At 39.8% G+C, this 17,569-nt stretch overlaps 1 protein-coding gene across 12 annotated transcripts in view; it reads right to left on the minus strand.

Moving 5' to 3' along the window:
• CNOT4 (CCR4-NOT transcription complex subunit 4) overlaps positions 1-6,334 on the minus strand; it is a 137,917-nt gene extending 131,583 nt beyond the window's left edge. For 5 of the 12 annotated variants that reach the window (XM_048212725.2, XM_048212723.2, XM_026511573.4 and 2 more), the window contains exon 1: positions 6,091-6,314. The gene's annotated coding sequence lies outside the window, so the exon portion shown is untranslated. Of the gene's footprint in view, positions 1-6,090 lie in introns of all 12 variants that reach the window. The other 7 variants (XM_026511577.4, XM_026511566.4, XM_048212724.2 and 4 more) reach the window with 3 other exon arrangements.
• Between the last annotated feature and the right edge of the window lie 11,235 nt (positions 6,335-17,569).

A 17,569-nucleotide genomic window follows, 5' to 3' on the forward strand; every position in this document is an offset into this window, starting at 1 on the left:
ATCTCCTGCCTCCTGACCAACTCTAATGGTTCCTTACAGTTTAGCAGATCAAATTCGACCTCACACTGAATATACTTTTCATAACCTAGCTCTATCCTAGTATACTAACTTATCTCACACCATTCCCAGAAATTAAGACCTTGTTCCACTGAGGTCAGACTACTTACATCCCTTTCACATTATGATGGTCACAGTCAGTGTTTGCTCACGTATGGAATGTTCTCCTTCTGGAGATGCTCTCCCTATGCAGATGGTATACGTTCTTTATTCAAGTTCCACTTTCTCTAAGAAGCCTCAATACTAGAACTTCAGTCTGAAGATATCCCTACACTGACATACTGGACACAGACTATGTATAATGCACATTATTTGTATACTGCTTTGGATAGTGCTAGTTATATTATTATTAAAGTTTACCCAACAAGATAATGAACTCTTAAGAGGCTGGGTCATAGTGCAAAAAGTGGATCTATAAGTACTCAAAGACAAACTGATTAAATAATCTTGATAAAAAAAATCAAGGTATTTTATTTTATTATGTCAAAAGAGTTCCAGTACAAATGCAATAGTGTGATGACTAGGATTTGCTTCAAAATAATCTAGATAAAAGAGCAGAGGGATGACAGGTAAAGTAAGTAGGGGTACAGGTGAAACCAGATTGGTTATGAGGTGATAATCTTTGCAGCTGAGTGACAACTACAAAGAAGTTGGTGTCTACTTTTATGCTTGTTTAAAATTTTTCACATTAATATGTTTTTTTAAAGTACTAATAATGTCTTTAATTCATTTTAAGTGACAAAACCAAAATACATTATAACATTTTCTTTCCTCAACAAATACCAAGGTCCCAATTCAGAGTAAGAAAAAAACTTTTGGAAAGATCTAATTTGACAGGGAACTTGTAGCACCCTAATTCTAAGAATTAATAAAAGCAAGTTAAAGGAGGGGCGCCTGGGTAGCTCAGTCGTTAAGCGTCTGCCTTCGGCTCAGGGAGGGATCCCAGTGTCCTGGGATCGAGCCCTACATCGGGCTCCTCCACTGGGAGCCTGCTTCTTCCTCTCCCACTCCCCCTGCTTGTGTTCCCTCTCTCGCTGGCTGGCTCTCTCTGTCAAATAAATAAATAAAATCTTAAAAAAAAAAAAAAAGTAAGTTAAAGGAAAAAAATGTGATCAAAATGGGAGGGGCTCTCTATCAAAAGAATAATTCATCTTACTACCAAAAGCAATACTGTTTAAAACATATTTCAAATTTTCATTCAATTACAGCATTCACAAAAAGGTCCATCCAAACCTCAGAAAATAAAAAACATCAGGAAAAAGTCGTAAGCACACTGAAGGTAGAAAAAAAAAAAAAAGAAAAAAAAGTTGCTACAATCAGTGTGCAATAACACAAATCGGCCAGTATTATCTCAGGAAATTCACAATCTGAAGACACCTACTGTCCTCAACAGGGAATGAATGAATAGGTTCTTAAATAATCAGAAAAATTAGCACCTCCTCTTTATTCCAAAGACTGGAAAACATGTGTAAGAAATTTCAGATATTTGGCTTAATGACAATGTATCTGTTTGTTGCTGCTAAGGAATGCTCCACCCCTTTGATATTTCAGTCTATAGCTACTTTTCAAATTTCAATCAGTATGTTCCCTACATCATTCATTAACTTCTTCCAAAAGCAGGAAGGCAACACTGGCTACCTTTAAATGTTGGCATTTTATTCTTCTAATTACACTGCTTATTTTGCCTTGACTTATTTTTTTTTCCAGACTGGTTTTAGGAATAAAACAATATGATTATTTTGATTTTCCCTCTCCATACTGTCTCTAAACACTCAAGAGGTAAGACTTTAGTTGCCATAACTAAAAAAGTATTTGTTTTTGAAATGATATCTGACAGACACATATACAAATAGCAAGATTTATCCTCATAGCAATGTATCATCTCCTCATCCCCCAATGCAATTAAAGTTTAAAACAGGACAACACTCTTGTACAAACAGGGTGTAATAAGAATGAAACCTTCCTCACAAATACAGTTCTTAGGAGAAAAAAAAAAAACTCATCCTCAAATTCCCTTATACTTGTACTATCTTAAAAATTAACTTTTTCTGGCAAGTAAAAGTAATCATCACTTTTTTGGTAGCATCTAAGTTCTTCCTTCACATGAAAAAAAAAATCTTCTATGGGAAACCTAATCCAAGGGCCAAAACAGTGTTGAAATTTTCTCTTCCATAAACTAATTTCTGATTAAAAAGTAAAAGAATTATACCATGAAAAAGAAATATGACAAAACCCACTGCATTATATTACTACACTTAAAAAAGTTAACATTTACCACACACTCTTTTCTAATAAAGACCACGTAATAACAAGATTAAAAGCAATTTGGAAAAGAGTTCTTTCAGAAAACCACTAAATATGTGATTAAAAAGTCCCACTTATCTTCTTTCCTTGCATCACTACATGACTGAGTAAATTATGCCATCTTTATAATTTGCACAGTCTTAAATTCGGAAAAAAATATTTATATCTATCTTTAGGATACCAGGGATGTTGACATATTGACACATTTTATATATAAGAATGGGCATTTGTAGATTTTTCCTAGTATCTCTGAAGTTTATAATAATTTTTAAATCTCAGAATGTGTTAAGTTTCATCCAATACGTGGTATTCCAGTGGGATAAAAACCATTTACAAGTTCCACTTAGATTAAGAAATCCTTTGAGAAAAGTATGTGGTACATTCTAGTTATACTATTTCTAGAACACTAAAAATCTCTATAACCTATTTCCCTACTGTTTTTCTTTGGAACCAACTGAGCTAGAAGTATCTTCCTTCACAAAAAGTCAAGACAGTACTAAACTCAATGACAGAAAGCTAACTGAATTTTCATTAGAGGCTGAAGTTTTCACAAATTAAAACTATTCCACTTGGATGGTCTATAAAAACAATAGCATGAGTTGAAATAGATTCAACTATTATTTGCAGGTACAAGACACACATGCACACACACACTAAAATGAAGAGTGTAGCTTCACCTTAAAACCAGGAGTAGGAATGGAAAGGGAAGCCTTCTAAAATTATACTGCTTAAACTAAGAAAATGTTTTCTTTCTCTTAAGCCATTAAAATCATTTTTAAAATAAAATTCCCCTAATGAAAGAAGTTCATCCTTAAGCAACACTCTCTTTTACAAAGCAGTAAGTTGAAAGTTATTGCTAGTGAAGGTGAAGGACAGTACAAAATTTTCTTTTCCTGCATTTTGTCATTTGATTATAATTGTCTCATCCTAATAAAGACTTGTCTATGCAATTTTATGGAAACAAATTTTATATAGTAAGTTAACTTAAAGTAATTCATGTTCAAAACCTTCTTATAGGAATCATGTATTCATCTCAAGAATTCAACTACTGAACCCAGCAGAAAGTATTCCAAACTATCAAAAAAAGAACAAACAAAATCCACGTTAAGTATGAAGTTGCAATGTTCCTCAACTTACACCTAAAAACTTAAACCATACAAAAATATTCTGAAATTACAGCTACCAATTTCCTATCAAAATGTTAAAAAAATTTAAATACCTCCTTCAAATGTACTAAAGATCCCAAAGTAAATTCATTCTGACTTCCAAGTGCAGAAACTAAGAATCTGACGATTGCAGGAGAAAAGTATGGAGTGCAGAAAACTACTTCAGAATATATTTAGTGAGCTAATATATCTTTACAAATCAAAAGATGTATTAATATCATTTACGCTTTTCTGCCAAACAGTCCTCTCCTAGAACACACTGCTTACAAATCAGCCAGGTATGACTGCCAAGGGTTTCCTAAAACTGTGTGTTGGTATTATTTGCAGGTACAAAGTGGAAAGCTGCTCTACCAGTGTATGACAAAAGAAAATGATACATACTTTAACTTAGAGTTGAAGATCAATTGTATTAAACACATTTGTACTAATAAACTAAACTAAGTAATTTTTTAAAGAAAAGCCTCAGGACAAGGCTTGCTATATAAATTGCTTATAATTCTCAGAGACTAGGGATTTATTTAGTTTCCCCAAATTGAGGCTTAAGTGGCTAAAAGAAGAAGGAAGTTTTATAAACAGCTTTTCTAACCTTGGTTTATATTTGATAAAGTAGATCATTTATCACTATCAAGTAAACAGAATGCCAAATGAAGATTCCTCAAATATTACAGGTAAAATTTATAAAAATCATACAGCAATGTGCAGAAGTGATTCAAAGGGTAACTGTATTTGTATTTACACTTGAGGTATTATTACTTTTGCAAATAAGAGGTATACTGATGCATGAGATTGCTACTGTGACTTTTAACATTTTTACATATAACACAGTGTCTTATTTATGTTTAAACTTGAAATTTTGAAATGTATGTATCTGATCTATGTAATCCTGTTTGCTTTTCTGGTAATTCTTTATTTCACAGTGGTGTGATTACAGGCTCCTTATACCATTAGTCAGGGCATTTCAATTTTGCTTTCATCAAAAAATGGACATCATCAGCCACCCCTTGCTCCAAGTTTTCTGCTTTTTAATGTAGATAATAATGACGGTGAGTGCCAACAAATGCATATAAGAGCACAGCTTTGTCATTTCTTTTCCCAGCCCCGTTCTTTTCTGTGGAAAAAAATGGGGATTTACTTCTGGAGGAAAAAAATTCATTTTTCTTTTGCATACATACCTAATGAATTTTTGAAAAAAGACAATTTATTCAGATACCTACCATTCTAGAAATGTTAAAGGAGAGATCTTCCCAAATCCAAAAATACTAAGTAAGTCTGATACTGGCTGGAAAGGAAATTTCCACCGGAACCATAAATATGTCACCAATTAAGCTGACCCTCAAATATAACTCAATAATCAATTTTCAATATGGAAAGGATCTGTAACCCACATATAACCAGCAGATAATAAAAATCTCATATTTTCTTGCGGAGTTCACAGATTAATTTGATTGTATGCCAGATTTACCTTATTTTGAAATGCCTAGGCTAATATTTGTTGGTATCATCAGAGTTCACATTAAGTGTCCTGGGGAAAGGTAATTCAGTAGAATGCTCAGTAGCAGGGAGAAGCCGGTCAAAAATAGAAGGGAAGGAAAACACACACACACACACACACACACACACACACACAAACCCCCACGTCCCAACAGAGCGAATAATCCACAAATAGATCACTGAAAGCCAAAAGAAAACGTTCCTTTCGCGAGTAGCCTGAATAAATGATCTTCACTCGCAACGTTTAACAGTATCCTACCTCACTCAATTCACTTCCCAACTTGACTTTTCAGGGGCCAACACGGGGCATCCCTTTTTTTCTGGAAGTGTGTGTTGAAAGAATCTGTATAGAAAAGAGGGAAGGAATGGACAATTCCCAAGAAAGCTGTGAAACAGGTGGGTTAGAACGAGCAGCAGCATCATCTAGATACTTAAGGGGCAGCTTTAAAATGACAGATGTGGTTAAGGGAACGACTGCAAATCGGAAAAAGCGCTAGTGTGGCTGACAGAGTAGGGGCTGACTGCAAGCACAAGAGGGGGGCAAAGGCTAACTCCAGAGTGGTAGCAATGGAGCAAAAAACAAACAGCAGGACGAGTGGGCAATGAGTAGTGGGACTGACGAGCAGCAGCAACTCGGGTCAGCGTGGAAGTGATGGCTTTGGTCTTAGGAGACGGGGGCTACTGGGACAAGGACGTCAGGGAGGGGAGAGAGAGCTGGGAAAACAACGGAGTACTGAGACTCAAGATTTCTGCCCCTACAGAAACGTAGGGGAGAGAGCTGGAAGCGAGAATCCGCCTCGGCTCCCCAATTGAGGAAATTTTCGAAGGAGTCGGTGCTCGCCGCCGCGCCGCCTTCTGCCCCGCTCCCTTTTCCTGGTGGTAACTGCTGTGGCGTAGAGGGGAGAGGGAGGAAGAGGAGGAGGAGGAGGAAGACCAAGAAGGAGGAGGGTGAAGATGAGGCGGGGGGTGGGGAGAAAGGGGGGTGCGGCCTGCACAGTCCCAGCGAAGCCTCCGCTCTCTCGTAGCCGGTCAGCCCCGGGTTTCCCCTAAGCCCAGCCCCGCATAGACTCACCCGCCTGCCTTGCCTCGCTTTTCCCTTAGCCGACTCCACGCGCTGCCGCGTCCTCACAAGAGACCACTGAACGAGTGTCGGGGAAAAACTCTTCAGAACAGGGCCTGATTGCTTCAGCGAGTCCGACCTTTACGGCTGAGAGACAGACTCTCAGCTTTCAGTGGGTTCCACAGCCAGACGGGCCACCATCTTACATTAGGGTAAGACTCCTCCGGCCTCCGGTGCGCAGGCGCACGCCGATCCGGCCGGGAGGGGCGGGGGAGGGGCGGGAGGAGAGGCGGGCGGTCGCTCCCGCAGCACCCTGGGAGTTATAGTCCGCGGAGGATAACCGCCCAGCTGCAAGCCGGGAGTTGAAGTTCTCGCTCGGAGGGCGGACGGGATCGCCCTCCTCACGTGGCAGCTAGGTTATTGCCTTTCTTCGTGTTTTGTTTCGTTCTCTGTCCGCGTGTGAAGCTCCGCTGTCGTTTAGTCGGCGGTCTTCGTTGGCTGCTCCCTTTCCTCGGTCTTTGCTCAGAAATGGAATACCAGAACTCGGGCGAGTTTAACCAATTTGGGGAGAGCAGGGAACGGCTCCTTTCTGCCCCGCCCACCATAGGTATCAAAGGGGCGGGGTAGAGTCAGGTTGCCGGTAGGAGGAGCGCGGGATTTGATCTAGGGTAAGAATTTGATTCTGAATTGGCGTCTGTTTGCAAAAAGTGAGCGTTAAGTCGTTTCCCGAGCTTGGCGCATTTCAGAGCCACCACCCTTGATCCCCTCCTCATCGTTAATCTCCAGTGAAGAGGTATCCCAGACCGTCCTGTAAGAGAACGATAGACCGTGCACTTACGAAAACGGGTTTCTGATGATCAAATTTGAAATTATGTGGACTTCGCTGCAAATTAGTTCGGTGTTCTACCTGTACAGCCTCTGTGCATGAAGTTCACAAACCACCACAGATCAGTAGATGTAAAGAATGTGAGAAGGTACTCGCAATCCCGGCGAGCGCCGTGGAATTCTCAATCACAAAAATCAAGTTCCTGGTGACTTCCGCTTACCTCCTAGAACTCTGGTGTGAGGGGCGCTCGAAGCGCTCAGTTTTGCTTATTGCGTGTATTCTTCGCCCATACGTATAGCAGATATTCACTGAGCTCCTCCCGTGTGCCTGGCACTGTTCTATACATGGGAAGACGGTGAGTAAAACACAAAATTCCCTGTTTGTATTCTAAGAATGCCTCTATCTATTCTAGCTGCGTTGGGGTGAAGGGAAAAGGGGAGGAGGCAATTTTTAAAATATATGATTAAAATGCGTAGTATATCATAACAGATAAAAAAAACTTAGAGAAGGGGAATAAGGGAAGAGGTTGCAATTTTAAATCTGTGAACCTAATCTCATAGTGAGAAGCCTTCATTACATTTTTTTAATACATTAGTTCTTTGTGTTTCAGTTTCTTCACAATCAAGCCTAGAAACAACAATTATTTGGTGGAAACTTAAAGCATGTGATAAACTCATAACCATAAATTTGAAATTTTAGAATCATGAAATTATTTTTTTTTAAAGATTTTATTTGTTTATTTGTCAGAGAGACAGCCAGTGAGAGGGAACACAAGCAGGGGAAGTGGGAGAGGAAGAAGCAGGCTCCCAGCGGGACAGGGAGCCCGATGCAGGGCTCGATCCCAGCGTCTTGCGACCAGGCCCTGAGCCGAAGGCAGGCCCTTAACGACTGAGCCACTCAGGCGCACCTAGAATCATGAAATTATTATCTAGCAAAGAAACCTGAGAATTCATTTGGACTCACCTTTAGGTAACCGTCTAAAAACATTCAGTGTACGAGACGTGTTTTTTTAAATGTGCATTTGTTTCTTATATTACCAATTTTATAGTGGAACATAATGAAAAAAACAAAATAAAAGGAATGCTTTCCATTATTAAAGATGAGAACCCATTGCATTAAGAACTAAAAGGGATCTTAGTCCTCATCTACTTAATCTGGTGTTTCACAACCTTGTTTTAACCCAACACGCCTTTTTTAAATGACAAATACTTTCATAATGTCTCCTTTATTAGCCTAAAATGAAATTCATAGATAATATAACTTGTATACATGCATGATTTTGGTTTAATCAAATGTAAAATATAAGAAGTACAAAGAAAGTAATTTATAATACAGTGATTTCTATTTCAATATAAATGCTCAGGCATAACCATTCTAGAAAATATAATCAAGTCATAAGTCAAGTGGCTGCACTTATAAGTGAAATCCCCATGAATGTGAAAGCTACCACTGACACAGGTATGGTGTTTCGACCACCTCTGGTGGACGACACCAATCTGTCCTCAGTGTCCACGGTAGATACATTCCTAAAATGTTTGCTGTCAGAATTATGTAAAAATAAAAAACAGCTTTGTGTTCATATGTAAAATAGGTCAGGTTTTAGGTAAAGATAGTTATACACAAGTTTTTCACCTACACTGGGGCCTTTAAAAGTCTTGAGGGACTTTTCATTGAGGAACAGTCCCACCTAATTTTTCATTGAGGAACAGTCCCACCTTTTGCAAGAAGTCTTGGTTCCTGAGGAACAGTCCCACCTTTTGCAAGAAGTCTTGGTTCCCCGTCTCTGCTCTCTAAAGGCCAATAATACCTCCTAGTGTATCCAACACTAGAGGGCAATACCATACCTGTTGAGGGTCATTCATTGATGGAGACTAACAGTAAAGAAGTGACATTTCCTAGGTTGCTAACTAATTAGTGCCCTCTCATGCCAAGGCTCCTTTTACTGATCTATATTACCAAGTTTTCATATCTATGTATGCATACATATATATCATTTCATTTGGATTTATCCATATAACATGTAATTCTCATATTAATTTGAAAGTTAATTTGTGTTAAATTCTATTACCTGACTTGCTTAATGATTCCTCAGTGTGGGATCTGTCATCTATTCATGCAATAAATGTTTTCTACCTTCAAACGTTGTGTTAGGTGCTGGTGGCACCGTAGATCAGAGGTCAGGAAAACACTGTATCTGTCCTAATAGAGCATGGGGCCTAGTAGAGGAGGCAGAGATGACCTAATCAGATATATGAATATAATTTCTTATATATGATTATAACTGGTGATGAATACTAGGAAAGTGTTTATAAGATGTTATAAGAAAGTATAAGAGGGGAACCCAATTTTGATTATTGGGGAAGAGGATAGTCAGGGAAGATCTTTATAGATGAAGAGAAGAAGAAAATGCAAGGACCAGAAGGTGGGGAAAAAACCTTCCCAGAAGGCTAGTTCTTGTGGGGTATGGTGAGCAAGGAGAGGAGTGGTGTAAGGTGAATTCACCGAGAGGCAAGGCCCAGATCACCCAGGGCCTTTTAGGCCATGGTAGGAAATGTAGATCTTATTCTGTGGGAAAAGAAAAGCCTTTGAAGGAAGAAGGCATGATCTGATTTACATTTTTAAAAGAAATGTCCATCACTAGGAAAGGTATTAATTTAAATTTTGTACTTCCATTCTCTGGAATATTACAGAGCTTTCTAAAAAAGAGAAAGGGAGGGGTGCCTGGGTGACTAAGTCCGTTAAACGGCTGCCTTCGGCTCAGGTCATGATCCCAGGGTCCTGGGATCAAGCTCCACATCGGGCTCTCTGCTCAGCAGGGAGCCTGCTTCTCCCTCTTTCCCTCCCTCTCCGCCTCCGCTCAAGTGCTCTGTCTCTTGCTTTCTTTCTCTCTCAAATAAATAAAATCTTAAAAAAAAAATAAAATAAAAAAGAGAAAGGGGAAGAACTCTATATTGACCTGAAAGAATGTCCATGATATATTGTTTGGTAAAGAATAAGTAAGTTGGGACACCTGGGTGGTTCATTCGGTTAAGTGTCCGACTCTTGATTTCAGCTCAGGTCATTATCTCGGGGTCGTGGAATCAAAGCCCCGTGTCAGGCTGTGGGCTGGGCATGGAGCCTGCCTAGGATTCTCTCTTTCCCTCTCCCTCTACCCTTCCCCACTGCTCGCGTGCATGCATGCATGCATGCACTCTCTCTGAGATAAATCTTTTTAAAAAATAATAAGTAAATTACAGCACAATATATGGTATATAATGTAATTCATTTTTTAGAAATAAAAAAGAATCCAAAAATATGTGAATACATTTTCATTCAGCACAGAAAAAGAATGGGAGGATATGTACACATCAAATATTTACTGTGTGGTTGGTTACCTGGGGGGATTGCAACTGGAAAGGGTGGGGGGAGAATATAACTTTTTCTTTATAAAATGCTGTACTGGTTTATTGTTATGTATATGAATTACTTTTAAGCATTTAAAAAAAATAGAAGAACACTCCACTGTGTGGAGAATGGATAGGAGAAAAGCAGGAATGAAAACAGAGCAAGTAATCTTTAGAGCAAGTAATCTTACATCTCAGGTATCCAGATGGTGGTTCTGATTGGGGTGTCAGTTGAAGATAGCAAAGAGGTGATAAATTCAAGACATCCTTGGGGGGCACCAGAGTGGTGCGGTCCAACTCTTGGTTTCAGCTCAGGTCTGATCTTGGGGCTGTGTGATCGAGCCCGATTGGGCTCTGTGCTCTCACTCAGCTGGGAGTCAGCTTGGTTTCTCTCTCCTTCCTCTGCCCCTCACCCCAAGGTTTCTCTCTCTCTCTTTCTCTCTCTCTCTCTCACTGAAATAAATAAATACATCTTTGGGAGAAAAAAAGATATCTTTAGCCTTGATGATGAACCGGGTAAGGGAAGTGTGCTCATAAATGGCTCTTGGATTTTCTGACCTAAATGGCCTTGCAGATGGTGACTCCTTTGATAAGAGAAGAATGATGAACATTCAAATAGCATTTGGAGAGAATGAAAACAGCTTCTCTGGAGGAACTACAGGATTGCGGGGGAAGTAACGATTACACATTTGAAATTGGTGAACTTAAAAATTATGGCAATTGTATTTTGTCCAACTTAGTGATTTTTCTCTAACCGTGCTTATGTACTTGGGTTCTACCACAGCAGCAGTGTATAGATGGGCTTATCTAGGCTAAAGAGAATGAAAACAGGGAAGGGTTAACGGACAATCAGCACTATGAGTTGTTTCCAATTTTGTCAACCTTCATGAATTATTAATATATGTATATTTTAAATAAATAAAATTTCCAAGTTACTCTTGGGGTATAGTCCCAAATGTAAACCTACTGGGCCAAAGGAAATGATCAGTTTTATGACCCTTGTCATGGCCAGATTGCTTTAATATTAATGAATATCAATACCACTTTGTTTGGGGGGCCTTTTTCCCAAAAACCCATTTACTCTGAGTTTTATCTTTTCTCCTTTGTTTTAATTATTTAGTGAGTAGTGGAGTGCTAAATATTGAGTGTTGGTGGGGAGGAAAGCAAACCCCTCAAAGATGTTGGGCTTTAAAACGGAAGACAGAGAACAAGTAAACAAAGGAATAAGCAAATAAAACTCTACTTCTGTGTTGTCGAAGTATTAGGAAGGAAAAAGAACAGAGTAATAGAACTATCAGGAGGAGATTTACTTTGGATTGGAAAGCCTCTCTAAAGAGATAACTTAATCTAAAATTTAAAGGTTTAGGAGGGATCACCCATTTAAAGAATTGCCTGCGCCAGACCAGGAGGCAGGAATGAGTTAGCATATTCCAGAAATGGAAAGTTTGCCAGTGGGGCTAGGGCATTCAAAGGCAGAGTAGTGGAAGATGAGGTTAGGGAAGAAGGCAAAATCCAGATTATATGGGGTTCTACATGGAATTTGGACTTTATTCTGAGTAGAGTAAGAGGCAATTGAACGGTTTGGAGCAGAGGAGTAATGTAAATCAATTTATGTTTTCAAACGATGAAAATGGCCACCCTGTAAGGAATGGATCAAAGATAAGTGGCAAATGTGTAAGTGGAGAGAGCAGTTAGGATGCTATCGCAGAACTACAGCCTGGAGATGATAAGTGGCTGAGACTAGGGCAGGGCTGGGACTAGCGTTAGGTGAGGGAGGCCTTCATCTTGGGCACAAAATGTAAGCAAGCACCAAAAGATGTATGAATCAAGATAAATAATATTTTGATATCACATTTTTAAAATCAAAATTAATGCAAAAAATTCCACAATGAGAAAAATATTAAAATCAAAAATAGAAGATCTAACCCTAAATTTAGAAAACCCTGCCTCCCTTCCTTCCCCCTAATCCTGGCCCTGGTTCCAATGAAACTTTATTTACCAAAATAGGTAGTTGGCCCTCAGGCTGTAGTTTGCTGGCTGAATTTTTTTTTAATCATTCATTTAAGAGAAAATACAAATGGTTCATTGATATAGTACCCTACAACCAAACAGTTCCACTCCTGGGCAGGTGGGTGTATGTACAGACAAGTGTGTATATATCTGACACCTGTACTCCAGGAGACTCAAAAGCAGCATTAGTTGCAATAGCAAAAGCAATGGAAACAACCCAAATGTCAATCAAAGTGGAATGGATAAGAGTAGTTTACTATGGTGTAATACTATACAGCCAAAAAAAAAAAAAAAGAAAAGAAAAAGAAAAAGGACTACAGCTACACATTTCAATTTCAGAGAATGGTTTTTATTCTCTCTCTCTTTTAAAGATTTTATTTATTTGACAGGGAGAAAGAGAGCACAAGCAGGAGGATGGCAGACAGGAGAGGGAGAAGCAGGCTCCCTGCTGAGCAGGGAACGCCATGCAGGGCTCCATCCCAAGACCCTGGGATCATGACCTGAGCCGAAGGCAGACGCCCACCCAACTGAGCCACCCAGGCACCCCTGATTTTCTCTTTTTAAGTGGGCTCCGTGCCCACTGGGGGGCTTGAACTCATAACCCTGAGATTAAGAGTAGCATGCAGCAGCTAGCCAGGTGTCCCTCAAAGAACGATTTTCAGGAAGGAAATATAGGGCAAAGGAAGAAAGTCACAGATGAATATATATAACAATTAACAATATGATACATTTTATACAAAGTTCAAAAATAGGCAGAACTAAATAATATTGCCCAGAGATACATGAAGTTAAAACTACAAAGAAAAACAAGGAAATGTTTTATGCAAAATTCAGCACTCAGTTATCTCTATGGGGAGAAAAAAGGCCATGATCTGGGAGGGTTATGCAGAGAACGTGGTGCTGGTGTGTTTCTTGATGGATCTTGTAGACACACAGGTGTTCATGTTAATATTATTTTTAAGAAACGCAAATACTTCTTGTACTCCTTTGTGTGGTATGTTTCACAGTGAAAACAATTATATTATTCAAGGACATACTCATCAAAGGATTGAATTAGTAGTCAGATTTCCCCTCCTAAAGACACTGATATTTTGCAGACACTAATATTTTGCAATCATTCAAGAAATAGATAATATCTCTCTTACTCAACTTTTCTTACTCAACTTTTCCACTTACAGAGGTAAATACAGTATAATTTACCAAATCCACAGATTAAAATAGAAAGTACACATGATCATTCTAATAGATGCAGAAAAAGCTTTCAGTAAAAGTCAATGCTCGATGATTAAAATTTACATTTTTGCAAACTAGGAATAAAAGGGAACTTCCTTAATCCACTAGAAACCTACAGCAAAAATTACGCTTAATGGGGGAATTTCAAAAGCATTTTCTTTAAAACATGACAAGAACATTCACTATTACCATAGTTACTATTTAGTGTCAAACTGGAGGGTGTAGCCAATGTAAAAAGACATAAAAAGGAAATAAGAGATACAACTAGGAAGAAAGGGAAAAAAAGCTCTCATTATATACAGATATTATGATTGTCAGTGGAGAAATTCCAGAGAATATATGCACAAACAATGAAAATTAAAGAGATTTCAGCAAGGTTGTTGGATTCATCATCAACCTACAAACATCAATTTTATATATATATATATATTAATAGGAGAGTGAGTTTTTAGCCCTGTGGAATTTCTGGCTTGCAGTAATAGCATGCAAGAGGATTTTGACCAACCTTTCCTTTTATTGTGCAGAAGGGGGAGAAGCACACATAGCACTAAGTGCTGGGTAGTGTAAATGCAAAATAAGATTTGGTGGGGAGAACATACTGGAGATTCAGCAAAGCATCATTCCTCATTATCCCACACAGACAGATGCTTAATTTAAGCCTGGCATAAATAGACTGGTATACCCTTACAAAAAAGTGGTGGGGGGGAGTGGTCCCAGGACCACACTTCTGTGCTGTTTTAGGTACATACAGAGAATGGGATCGGGCGGGGACAGGGGACGATATCTAGGCAATTAGGTACAACGAGAACCTCCTGGTGGGGGAGTGACCTGTCAACAAAGAAGCTTCTGGAGCTCAGGTTCTTATAATGGCCTTTTTTTTTGGTGTTGCAATAATGCCGATCTGGTGAGCCAGCTTCTTGCAAGGCTACTTGTACGATTAGCTATTGCCACAAAAGTGTTGTGTAACCAACCACCCCAAAATGCAGTGTCTTAAAAGAATTATCATTTGTTTTCTCTCAGGCAGCTGCAGGTCAGCTGAGGGGCCGCGTATCTAAACTGGGCTCATCTGAGGGGCTCTGCTTCAAGCTGCAAGTCCAGCTGGGGTTGTCTGCTCTGTGGGTTCAGCTCAGGATTGTTTTCATTTGTATTCAATCTGGGGCCCAGGCTGAAGGGCAGAAGCTTCCTGAGCAAAGTTTTCTTTTCTTTTCCTTTCTTTTCTTTTTTCTTTTCTTTTCTTTAGATTTTATGTATTTATTTGAAAGAGAGAGCACAAGCGAGGTGAGGGGCAGGGAGAGACTCAGGCTCCCTGAGGAGGGAGCTGGAGTCAGGGCTCGATCCCAGGACTCCAGGATCCTGACCTGAGCCGAAGGCAGGTGCTTAATTAACTGAGCCACCCAGGCACCCCTAAAGTTTTTCTTATGGTAGTGCAGAGATGCTGGAGGACAGGCCCAAGTGCACAAGCACATTTGAAGCCTCTCCTTGCACCACTTAGTCAACTTCTCAGTAGTCAAAGCAAATCACATGACCAAGTTCAAATCAAAAGTACTGGGAGGTAGACGCCTCTCCTGGGGGTTGGGTGGCGTGAATATTTGCTGAACAATCGTCTAATTTACCATGATACTGAAAGAGGGACCATCCAGATCTGTCTCTCTTCACTCTACACTCTGCTTCCTGGTTCTTGGGGGCTCTTTAACTATAAATAATTTTTTTCCTTTCATTAAAACCAATTAAAAGAATTTGGATAAGGGCACCTGGGTGGCTCGCTTGGTTAGGTGTCTGCCTTCGGCTCATGTCGTAATCCGGGTATCATGTCATGATCGAGCCCCCGCATTGAGCTCACCTGCTTCTCCCTCTCTCCGCCCCCTGCTTGTGCCCTCTCTCACTATCTCTCTCTCTCAAATAAATAAATAAATAAAATATTTATTTATTTATTTTAAGATGAACAGGGAGTCCCATGCTGGGCTTGATGTAGCCCAGCTAAATAAAACCTTAAAAAAAAGAAAAAGAATTTGGATAAATGCCAAGTGTTTACTAAAAAGCATCCAAGTCATAATAATATAGTGGGCTTTGACCTAGGAAGGAGTTGGAACTTAAACAGATGAATTGAGGCCATTTCTGTCCAAGGGGCATTTGCTTATCCAAAAAAAAAAAAACATCTAAGAGACAAGCCTGCCTTTGGCCAATGGTCAAAGGTAAGTGTTTGGGTGCCAAAGATAAAGGTCCCCCTCCTTGTTAAACATGCTAAAGGACGACTGCTTTTACCCTGGGGCCATTAGCTTATTTAAGGGGAACAGCTGAAAAGTGGGGTCGCTTCATGGAATCTGGGGCTAAAGGAATAGGGGCTGGAATTCAACCTTCTGCACTTGACTGGGACCCTGGAATGCCCTACTTCAGAATATAAGGGCGGATAGTCTCCAGCGGGTCACGTAGGTCATCTAGTTGTGCCCTTGACTGCTAGCCCAGTCAGGTACTTGGTAGAAGGAAACAAAAGTTCTCTGGAGGAAGCCTACATTATCCTGGCTTTTACATTATTCTTATAAGTAATGTTCAAAATAAAATGTCTAAGAGGGGCATCTAGCTGGCTCAGTCAGGGGAGCATGTGACTCTTGATCTCAGCGTTGTGAGTTTGAGCCCCACATTGGGGGTGGAGACTACTTAAATTCTAAATAAGTAAATAAATAATAAATAAATAAAATAAAATGTCTAAGAAACAATAAGAAATTATGGAATACATTTCAAGTCAAGACAATGCAACATTGAACGCAAGGTGCTCACCACAATGAACTGATCATTAATGCACGCTTTTTCTCTCTTGTCTCACTACTCATGCTCCCTCACGTTCTGTTACTTCTTTGAATCTCCCATATAACTACTTTCACCCAAGTCTGCTTCTGAAGGACTGCAAACTAGTACAACAGAGGGGCCCCTGGGTGGCTCAGTAGGTTAAGTGTCCAACTCTTGATTTTGGCTCTGGTCATGATCTCAGGGTTGTGAGATTGAGCTCTGCATTCAGGTTTAAGATTCTGTCTCTCCCTCTCCCTCTGCTCCCCCATTCTGCATGTGTGCTCTCTCTTTCTCTCTCTCTGTCTCTCTGTCTCTCTCTCTCTCTCCAATAATTAAATCTTTAAAAAACAAAATAAAAATAGCCTTGGGGAGCCTGGGTGGCTCAGTTGGTTAAACGTCTGCCTTCAGCTCAGGTCACGATCCCGGAGTCCTGGGATCTAGCACCACATCGGGCTCCCTGCTTAGCAGGGAGACTACTCCCTCTCCCCCCTGTTCTTGCTTTCTCTCTCTCTCTCTCTCTCACTATTTCTCTCTCTCTCTCTCAAATAAATAAATGAATGAATGAATGAATAAATAAAATCTTAAAAAAAAACCTAGTACAACAATCACTCAATCACATAACCCCCACCACAGTCAAGGTATAAAACTGCCCTCACCCTAATAAGTTTCCTCGTGCCTCTTTGCAGTCAATTCTCTCTCCCTACCCTCAACTTCACACAGCCACTGACCTGCTTCTATTACTATCATTTTGCTTTTTACATATTTTCATATAAAATGGAAAATTTATTTAATTTTTTTTCATCTTGTTGATTTTATTGCATGGAAGTTAAAGGGAATTTATTATATCTGCTTGAAACTGCCTACTCCGTCCAAGACGTATCCTTGAGAGACTCCCATTTGTGTCTACTGCTGGGATTCATGCAAGTCTGACGCCTCTGGGAGACAGGGACGGCCACCAGAAGTCTATCTGTAGAAGATCTCAAGAAATTTCCTGAGAAATTAATCTCCGGAGAAGAACCTGGCATACAAGATTGTAACAAAACCTTAGTCATTGGAGGGCCAGGGGATATTACTGAGTCAGTCATGTGTGTTACTCAGATCTGTGTCCCAGTTCGGCCCTCTCTATAAACGCATATCTGAGTAATGCGGGCACCCGAGTGCAGGAGTGTGCACTGGGAGGAAAAGGAAATGTGAGCTATGAGTCAACGACGAAAGAGCAGTTTCCCTGAAAGCTCTGTGTGACATTGGCATATGA

This window comes from Ursus arctos, unplaced genomic scaffold, assembly GCF_023065955.2.
Source record: "Ursus arctos isolate Adak ecotype North America unplaced genomic scaffold, UrsArc2.0 scaffold_3, whole genome shotgun sequence".
NCBI classification, from domain to species: domain Eukaryota; kingdom Metazoa; phylum Chordata; class Mammalia; order Carnivora; family Ursidae; genus Ursus; species Ursus arctos.